This window comes from Taudactylus pleione, unplaced genomic scaffold, assembly GCF_031769625.1.
Source record: "Taudactylus pleione unplaced genomic scaffold, aTauple2 ptg000092l, whole genome shotgun sequence".
In the NCBI taxonomy this organism is placed as follows: Eukaryota; Metazoa; Chordata; class Amphibia; order Anura; family Myobatrachidae; genus Taudactylus; species Taudactylus pleione.
Window position 1 is genome coordinate 18,299,981 of NW_028284494.1, and position 8,740 is coordinate 18,308,720.

Consider the following 8,740-nt stretch of genomic DNA (forward strand, 5'->3'; position numbering starts at 1 on the left):
GCCGCATAGCATATATATCATAAACATTTGCAATAACAATGATCCAATAAATGAGCAAAGTAGAGGTTGATAATGGTACCACCGGCAGCTGTATTGTATATTACAGAAAAGAAAGCATTTCTACACGATGGAGAGGAATTCACGATGCATTCTCTATCTGCAGTATGTACTTATCCAATCAGGATTAAATAGAATCGTTGCAGGTGTGTGATACAGGGTAAGTGAGACAATTACTGTTCGCAGAATTACAGTGCTGTGCAGAGTATATTGTATTGTAGGCTGCAAGTGAAGATAACAATTTGCAAGTAAAGAGATTTATGGTCTTGAGATTTAAAAGCATTAACGATCCATATATAGATCAGAAGCGAATCTAGTAAATGCGATAACTCCTGCAAAATTTATCATTATAAACACTGTGTTATGGGCATGTGGTGGGCGCGCTGACGGAATTGCGGGCTGTACAGAGATAAGCGTAATGCAGAGATCATGGAGCTTTTCATCGTACCTCCTGCAACAACGATAGGGCGGGCGCAAATGTGTGTTCATGATGGTGAAGACTGTTTTCGTGGAGAGATGGGGTGATTTTGCGACAGACGGAAATACACATTTATTTACGTACGAGAAAAGCGACTGGAATTGAGGCCACTTTCAGAATTAGGCCCTATCTATATAGTATAACTAGAGAATGTCCATAGGTTTCACACAATGCTCATATTGGGATAATCTCTGAACAATAATATTATATTATAACAAATAGTGAGTTCTGCGTTCATCACTTCAGTCTGCATGAGGAAAAAAAGTGTTTATAAATAATAGTGCCCCCCTAATTTACATTATTATGCATATTAGCAGTCTGTATACAGGCACTTACAGCAGGGCTCGACAAAACCCGGGGGCCAGGTGGCCATGGCGACCAGATTTTCAGCAACCCCCTGCCGCCCAGTAGCGTAACTACTGTCCCTGCAGCCCCCACGGTGGCTTGGGGACGGCGCTGAACAAGGGCGGCACCGGTGTCAAAGACGTGAGGGGAGAGAGGCAGCTGCGCTGACTGCTGTGCCTGCGCCAGAGACTGGAGTGGAGCTGGAGTCACTGTCAGGCGGGCAGCGGGCGCGTGGGAGCCGGCTCGGTGATGCAGGGCTGGCTGGGCAGCGGCTGCTCCTCCTGGCTTTGTGTGACTGTCAAGACAGTCATCGATCATCATCCTGATTCTTGAGGTGAGAACTAGGGCACTTTATAGGGGGGGCGCTACTAGTGGCAATGCATAGTGGGGACTACTACTGGGGGCACTGTATAGGGGGGACTACTACTGGGGGCAATGCATATTGGGGACTAGTACTGGGGGCAATGCATAGGGGGGAACCACTTCTGGGGGCACTGTATAAGGGGCAGTTAATGGGGCACTGTATATGGGGCCCAAAGCATATTGTTGCACCTGGGCCCACCACTCTCTAGTTCGGCCACTTCCAGCGGTGGCTTTGCTTGCCTGGGGTTTTTTGGCTGTGGAGGGGTGGTTTTTCTGGGGGTTGGTTGCCTGGAGAGGGGGTTAGCTGCTCAGTAATGTGGCTGTGGGAGGGTGGTTTACCTGGGGTACCCTGTTAGTGGTGTGACCATGGGGGTTAGGTGCCCGGGTATGGCTCCTACACTTTCATCCTGGCTCCTAGATTTTAGAAACATTTGTCAAGCCCTGACTAAATTTTAGGTTTACAAGGAAATCAGGGAAAAGCTGGGAGACCTGAGCACAGGTGGTTTGGAACTGATCCGAAATGTATAGCAATGTATATATAATAGTGCAATAGTTATCCACAATTGCAGTGGAAATTACTATTATGCATAAATGGGCCGCAACTAGGGGGGGGGGGGCTGGAGGTGCACGTGCACCGGGTGCGTCGCTGCACCCGGGGTGTCAGTGTCCTCCAGCCCAGCGCCGCAGGGAGACTCCAAGCCGGATACCCGCTGAGATGTTATTACCAGCAGGCACCCCGCTCCTTCTCTGCAGCGCCGTGCTAGCCGGAGGCTGGAGTTCTCTCCTGAACTCCAGCTTCCGGCTCTCCCCACAGGCACTATGGGAGAAATGTAATGACGTCTCTCCCATAGTTCCGAGAAGCAGCCGGGCGGACCCGACGGCGGCAGTCACAGGAGCGGGGTTTAAGGTAAGTATTTTTTTTGTGTGTGTGTATGTGGCACTACGAGGGCATTAACAGGGGGCACTACAGGAGGACTACAGTGGCATTACCTACAGGGGCATTACCAGGGGGCTCTACAGGGGCATTACCAGGGGGCACTACAGGGACATCACCAGGGGGCTCTAAAGGGACATTACCAGGGGGCTCCACAGGGGCATTACCATGGGGCTCTACAGGGGCATTACCAGGTGGCTCAACAGGGGCATCATCAGGAGGCACTACAGGTGGCATTACCAGGGGGCTCTACAGGGGGACTACAGTGGCATTACCTACAGGGGCATTACCAGGGGGCACTACAGGTGGCTTTACCAGGGGGCTCTACAGGGGCATTACTATGGGGACATACCATATGGCCACTAGTACAGGGGCATTACTATAGGTGCACTGCTGAAGGGGGCATTACAATGGGGGCACTGCTGCAGGGGGCATTACTATGGGGGACTTACCGGGGGGGGTGGAGCCAAATTACTGTCTGACTAAAACCCTAGTTTCGGCCCTGTGCATAGAGAATAGTCACTCATGTGGTGGTGCTCCCCTGAGAGTACATGTGTTAATGTTAATAAGACAGGCTTGTTAATTTACCTGTTCATAGAAGTGCTGGATATAGAGCAGTAGTTCCCACAGTGGGTGGTAAATCCTCTTTACCAATGCCGTGGATTGGATTTTGAATCATTTTAAATTAATCATTACTGTTTTGTGTTATTATTATGTTCCTCAGTGGGACTGGGGACAGTGGCATGAAAAAAGAATGGAAACCACTGGTATAGAAATATAATAATCATACATATAAATTCCTAAATACAGTAAAATTCTGTTATGAATTAACTTTAAATTGAGCAAGCTAAATAAACCCTCAGCAGCAGCATGAGGTCCCTGTCCTTCCCATAGAGCGCTGTATGCTTACAGATACCCCAGATAACCCCCCCGGACAACTCCAGATAACCCCCGGATACAGTGGAGTAAATTCATCCCAGATGCCCGGAGGCAAGTTATAGTCTGGTGCCCCCCCCCACCTCTGTCACAGCCGCTGACACTGTAATGTAGCAATTTGCATGCAGTCTATAGATAGATGAAGGCAGCAGCTGAGACAGTACACTCCGGGTACATAGTTACAGCCCTAAGTGGGGTGAATATATTGTGGGCAATGGAGGAGGTGCCCATTCAGAGCTGGAGCCCGGCGGCAGGCGCCTCCATTGTCTCCCATAGTTCTGCCCCTGCCTGGATAGCCCCAGATCTTCAGGGATAACCACAGATCTTCAGCTCCTAGTAGTAGAGAGGCTGGGTACACACCTAACGAACGGCAATCATGCCGATGTTCAGGGCGATATGCCTTCACCTTGGACATCGCATAATTGCCGGTACACACTGCACAATTTAATGAACGATGGAACGATTACTTGTTGCGTCCTTCATTAATATGTATTGCAGCACAACCAATCACACGATAACGCATGCAACCAGTGGGAGCGAGCAATTGTGCATGCACAATAGGCGATATACACGATTTGTCGTGCCGATATCGTCCTGGTGTATATGTACCCTTAAGCTACGTACACATTTAGGCCATGATAAGATCTTGTTAACGATTTCCCTTGAACTCCTGAACACCCCCGGACAAACGATATTGTGCAGAAATACAGTATGGAGCGATTGTACAAATGATCAAACGATATAAATGGGTCGCAAACAAACTCACAGGTCCATGAAAACGGACGTCAAATCGTTTGTCATCCGTGAAATCGTTCATCATGCGTATACCCAGAACGATGTGTGCCAAATCGTGAAAGACTGGTCGTGCTCTTTCTGCATGTTCAATAGATCACAGCCCATGACCAACGACCAATCGCATCGGCATCGTGTCTAGACACGCCACTTTTGAAATTATTTGTCATTCCAATCCGTCGAAAACGGCAATATCATTTAAAAAATAGCACCGTGTATACGCACCTTTAGGTCTGATCCAGAGGTGCGAGCAGCTCATGCGCAGCTGCGATTTCTCAAGCAAGAGCAAAAATATACGAATGTCAGCTTGAGCATTACTCTTGTGTACTTCCATGTGATGAACTGTGGTAAGCCAACGGCGCCCACTTTGCATATCTTAGCAATGCCCAACTGCGTTGGTGGAACTGATCACTCCACCATAAGTGCAACATCGATTCCCTAAGTGCCTGGCGCCAGGGCCGGACTGAGGTTTGTGGGGGCCCAGGGCAACAACAAACTTGTGGGGGCCCCCAGTGTGGTGAGTCTGGCTGGGGGTCTGTATGCAGGAGAGCTGCAGCAGGCACTGCCCCGATATGTCAGTGTACTTACTGGTTAGTGGGTGGAGCACTGCAGAGGATCTCCATCTCCTCTTCTTCATCAGTCCAGCAAGTCCATTTCCTCCGCCGAGCCCGGCACCTGACCACTGAAGTAGAGCAGCAGCAGTGGCAGAAGCACTTCAGAGCCTAGGGGCACTTCTGTCATCAGCCCCGAGCGGCAAGAACTGCGGCCATCCCAGAGCTCGGAGTCTGTGAAGGGGTGTGTGCTGCTGTGGCCTCTCTGACGATATGCTCTCTGGCCGCTGCAGCTGAAGACGGGGGCAGGGACCGGCGCACCAAACTACTGAGCCACGGAGGTGAACTGGAGCGCAGGCAGCGAAATGCTGTCCTGCCCTCCATTAATGTACTCTTTGGGATCACTGTGTGGGGGCCCTCTATGTGTGGGGGCCCAAGGACGACAGCCCTTGTCGCCCCCATTATAAACCGGATCTGCCTGGCGCACAGCCTCCCTTGTAACTAAGAGGTGCTACGAAAGAGAACGCAGATGCACACCGAAACGCCCATAACACTGCCATAACACGCCCATGCCACCGTCTCTTTTTGCTATTACTTTAGGTCACCTCCAAGTCTCCACCCTGAGACGCCCATGGATCGTAGACACCCTCTCATAGTGACGTTGTACGCAAACGCATACATTATCGCACACATTGCGTCACGGGTGCGCTATAAGGGTTTTTTAGACTTCGCACATGAGTAGTAGCCAATGATCTCTCAACTGCGCAAACATAAGTACTGCGAGCACCTCAGAATCAGGCCCTAGTTGTCTCTGGGTACTACGGAGTAGATGACGTATATGGCTGGAGGCAGATATATGGAAATCTATTCATCAAATTTTGAAAATTATGTATTTTCGGAATTTGATGGTGTTACTGTACGCCACTCTCAGGTGGTGTATAGCGGGTTATATTAACCTGCTTTCAGCGTGAGCAGGTCCTCCTCGGCTCCCTCCGTCGCTGCCTGATCCCTCCTCCGGCTCCTGCTGCTGCTCTGACACAGACTGTGTGTTCACCCGGCAGAACACAGCAAAGTTAAAAAAAAAAAAAAATCCTCAGACGGGCGGTTCGGTGTCCGCGGCTGCAGCCTGTGACAGGCGGACAGGTAGGTGGGAGAGAGGAGCGAAGAGGGGGGGTGGGACAGAATTGCCGCAGCTAGAATCAGTGCTGCGCATGTGCCACTCTTGTGAATGTAACGATACATGCGCAGCACTGATTACAGCTGCGGTAAGTTAGAGTAGATAGGGAAAAATATCTATTTTCTGAAAAGCTGTCTTCTCAAAATTGACAGCTTTTCAGAATAGAAACTGATGGAGAGGAGGAATGATGAATTAGATAGAATTCCATGCAAGTTCTAAACCTAATTACCTCCATCGATTTTTTTAAAACTTGGAGAACCAATAGGAGAGAGTCTAGAGGTTCTGTCCCCTAAATCACATGATCAAAGAGGCAGTCCCTTTGCTATTTCCTGTCACAGAGGAGAAGCCGTTGCCTAGCAACCAGAACAGAAGTGAAGCGCGCAGCAGCGGATACTTGCCAACTCTCCCTGATTGTCAGGGAGACTCCATGAAATAGCAGCAATCTCCCTGTCTCCTTGAAGAGTCCCGAGTAATTTTTTTTTAGACACAGTCAGTAAAGTGACAGTTAGGAGCTGATTGGTTGATACTTTATCTCTATCCAAGGCTTAGTACATAGACCCTATAAATAAGATCCAATGATGTTGCAATTACATGAACACACCTTCATTGCATGCAGCCTACCAGTGCTAAGTGCAGCCTACAATTTCGCATTGAACCTGGGTCACTTAGCGCTGCCATAGACACATATGGCAGCGCTAAGTGTCCCAGGCGTTACTAAGAGGAGAGGGCCATTACCGTCGGGTGTCTGCTCCGGCGCTGATACCGCCTCCTGTAGAAGCAGGACTTGAGCTGCGTAATTTTGGACATTTGTCAACAAAGTTTGTTGGAAAAAAAAAAGGATCTCTGGGCCTGATTCAGAGCCGGACGCTATTTGCGCTCGCTCGTTCAGAAAAAGGGGCCGGCTATTTAAACTGAGTGCTCGCTCTTTGCAGTCTGTTGACGCCTCTATGTCTGAGCGAGCGAACGAAACATGCGCTCGCTATTTTGTAAAGACGCCCCCTGGCCGCTCGCATCCTACGTCATCTCCGCTATTTATTTGATTAATCGAGTACATCGAAAGGCATCTGAACTGCTCGCAGTGCTTGTGGTAGGATTTTCCTACCGCAATCATGCGAACAGTTCAGGCTAAGAAACAACCAAGTGACGTGGTCGATGACGTTGCTTTGTTAATTATGCACACCCTTAAAACGCCCGTTTTGACCTTTTGGCACGCCTGTGTTCGGATCACCACTCCCCGTTTTCAAGCACCTTCCCCTGTTACCACCCACAAACGCCTCATCCTGTCACTCAAATTAGCAGGCACTCGCTATTTTGCGAGCGCTCGATTTCTGACCGCAATGACTGGTTGGTGCATGCGCATTATTACGACCCATACGCATGCGCAGATGTGCGAACAGCGCTCGGAGCGAACGAGCGGCCACTTACGAGCGGCTCTGAATCAGGCCCTCTGCTTCCTCTTCATGGAACTCCGGAGACCTGGTGAGTCCTGTGTCTCTACTATGCTGCTTACACCGCCGAGGGGGCGACTTAACGGTCACCCTCCTCGGTAAGTCTATTATTAGTAACAACGCTGGTAACCAGCTCCTGCTTTGCAGCGGTATGCAGGCGAAGCAGGAGCGGCTTTTACACCACGCTAAAATGCCCCTTAGTAAATAGACCCCTAAGTGAGGAGGGGGCCCATATGCAGCCCCCTGCTGCTGCCGCGGGACCACGTGTGGGTAAGTATTTTAAAAAGTATTAAAAACATTATGTGGTTTGGGCTTCCCTAGACCCAGATGCCTGTGTGCACCCTGCACTCATTATAGATACGCCACTGCTTGTCCACTCCTGGCCCATGGATGTTCATATACTATATATATATAATTATATATTATTAAGGGCACATTTTTGGTATGCACAGCCTGTTGGGATCTGCATATCTTATGCACACAAAGCAATATAAAACAAATTGACGTACGTCAAGTCTAAATAAGCCCCATTTACATATAACAATTGCGCACAGAACAGCTGATCTGGCTCTCCGGCACTGGCAGATATCCGCAGCACTCAGACATTTGGATTTGTGAAGCCGGCTACATGATCAATCTGAAGAACCACTAATCTGATTTATTACACTATTTTAGTAAAAACAGAAACAAACTGGTTTGCATTATTTAATAAAAGCCGAACACATATAACGCACAAACACAGTCAAAATTAGCAGTCAAATTAGCACAGGCTGTGCCTGTGAAACAGTCTGGCAGGAAAAACATAAACCTTTATAGTTCAAAAAAACAAAAACATTCTGTACTGTAATTTGAAATAATTATTAAAATCTCTTCATTATCATCAAAGGGGCATGCAGCAAATTGTCAGGATCAGACACATGTATGCACGCTGACTGGGAGCATAAATACTTTTTTTGCTTCTAAGCTGAGAAGCCTATCAGATATTTCCTTTCAGCAGGATGAGGCGGCCAATATACAGTAGCTGCAAGCCCAGCCCGACCCCCTTTGAAGGCCTACCACGGGTGAAGCCCAACTGGTGGCACTTGAGGAGATGCGGCAATATACTTTGCAATAATTTTAGCCACATTTTTTAAATCATGGTTCAATAAGGTGATGGGATGGTAGGAGGAAATCCAGTCAGGGTTCTTATTGGGTTGGCAGCAGGATACTTTAGTTCTCATTAAACCACGGGAAGGGAAGCAAATCCTTATGTAATTTAACACATAGATTAGAGAGGAACAAGGTGAGGTTTCCAGATTTTAAAGTACTCCATCCAAAACTTTCAGGACCCGGGGCTTTATTATTGAGGCAACCTCCACTTACAAGATGTCAGGCTGGGAACTAGTGAGCTTTGAGAGACATGCCTCCTGCAGTAGAGAACAGCAAAGGGCAGAGCATTCAGGACTGACCATGTACAATGTCTGATAGTGAGAATGATATTGGGCAAGGATTGTAGAAGGCGTCAGATATTGCACGCCTGTAGTACACAGGGGTCTATTATAGATTGAACATAAGACCTAAGACGAAAGGCCTTGGCGACATTAGCTAAAACTCTGCCTGCCTTATTGCCCCAGCAACCTGAAAGTCACGCTTCCTCATGGACTGATAAGCCAATATATG